Raw genomic sequence first — 1,840 nt, 5'->3', positions numbered from 1 at the left:
GTGTCAAAATGTGATTGGGTCTGTTTAAATTAAAAAATAATATGATTTGAAATCTGATGGAAGGGCAAAGTTGGAAGTGAAAGTGTTTTATTTTCAGTTTCGCGATTTCCTTTCAATTTCTCCAGCCTTGCCCTCTGGTTTTGATGAAACAGGTCCTCTCTCTCGCGCTCTCCTATCCCTGTCCTCTCGCCCAAATCGACCATTGCTTTGTCGCCCAAATCGACCATTTCTCGTTTCGCTGACGTCTTGGTGTGGGTCTCGTGTGGGTGTCGTCTCACAAAGACCTTTGGTTTAGGTTCATCAGTGGTGGTGTCTTTTGTTGTAGTGGTGATTTTTTTAGTGGTGTGTAGCGGCAACGTTTATTTTGGTAAGTGGTTTGTCGCTTTCATGTTCTTTTGTGCTTCGTGCTCCATTAACTTCTTTTTCATTCGCAAACTCTAACNATGTTGTCGTCAATGTTGTTTTCGCGCAGGTTGAATGGCATCCCCAAAAGTAAGTGTGACATTCAATGTAAATTTTTTGTTTTTTTAGGCATGGGTTATGTATTGGTTTAATGTATTTGTGATTTTTTTGAAATTATTTGTAGTGACGCCTTCGTGTATCGATGCAATCGACAACCGTTATTGAAATGAATAGTTTATTGAAAAACTCTCATTTGGAGCGCATTAGGATGACACCTTTTAACTGGTGCGTACATATTCTAAAACCTGTGGAAGTGAATTTGAAATTGTTGAAGTGTATGGTTAAAAGGTGGGTTGGCAATGATGTGAGTTTTAGGGTGAGTCAACAAGTTGTTCCTTTTACTAGTTTAGATGTATATATGGTAACTGGTTTAGGAATGGGTGGTCTAGAAGTTCCTCTAGATGAGTGTGTAGTTGGATCCCTTAGTGAGATATTTAATCCGAAGACCACAACCAAACAAGATTTGATTGATAGGTTTCACCTGATTGTGAACGATGAAGAAGTAGATGTTGACGTAGTCTGTAGGTTATACATTTTGGTATGTTTAGTAACCTTTTTTTTGCCAAGGAAATCTAGATATGTCGCAAACATGCCTTGTGTTGTTTTAGACGACTTAGACAGTTTGTGTTTGTATGATTGGGCGTCCTGTGTTCATAAACACCTAGTTGAAAGCTTAAATAAGTCAAAGAAGAAGATTATGTCGGGACAAATAAAGAATTCCATCAGTCTTAGTGGGAACGTGGCTTCGTTGCAGGTAACATGTTTTAGGGGAAGAAGAACCTGCAGCTGGGGATGAAGAACCAGNAGCTACACATAACGAAGCTGGAACCTCCGAGCATCCTCGTCCTTATATTGATGTCGTTGATGAAGAAGACAATGTTCCTGAAGGATTGGTACCTGAGGTAGTTGTCCCTCTTCGTAGTTATGCTGGTATTCCTAGTGCCTCCGATGTCGACGTTAATAGATTGTACCATGCAGTATCTAATTGGGACACCAAGAGAAGACATGGGTAATTTTGATGATCTTCATAATTTTATTGTGTTAGAGAAATGTGAGTCAATTAATAAGATTTGATTATTTTCAGAGTTGTTTGTGAGATAATGGGGGACTTTAGCACATATTCTATGCGGCCTTTAGCACCGCGTGAGTATGTTGATAACTTGGTAAGTTTTATGTTACATTTTTTAATGTTTAGTTATGTTGTTTTTTGTTTATTGAAGGTTGTGAGGTGTTTTATTTCCTAGGTGGTGTTATTTGGTTCAACGATGTTGTTGCTAAACCAGAGAAAGTTGAATGGTGTTGTGAAGAGGCTTATTTTCAATTCCATATATGCGGTACATATCAATTTATTTTATATGATTAGCTTTGTAGAAATAAT

This window comes from Vigna radiata, unplaced genomic scaffold, assembly GCF_000741045.1.
Source record: "Vigna radiata var. radiata cultivar VC1973A unplaced genomic scaffold, Vradiata_ver6 scaffold_268, whole genome shotgun sequence".
In the NCBI taxonomy this organism is placed as follows: Eukaryota; Viridiplantae; Streptophyta; class Magnoliopsida; order Fabales; family Fabaceae; genus Vigna; species Vigna radiata.
Note: the sequence above shows the minus strand (reverse complement) of the source record.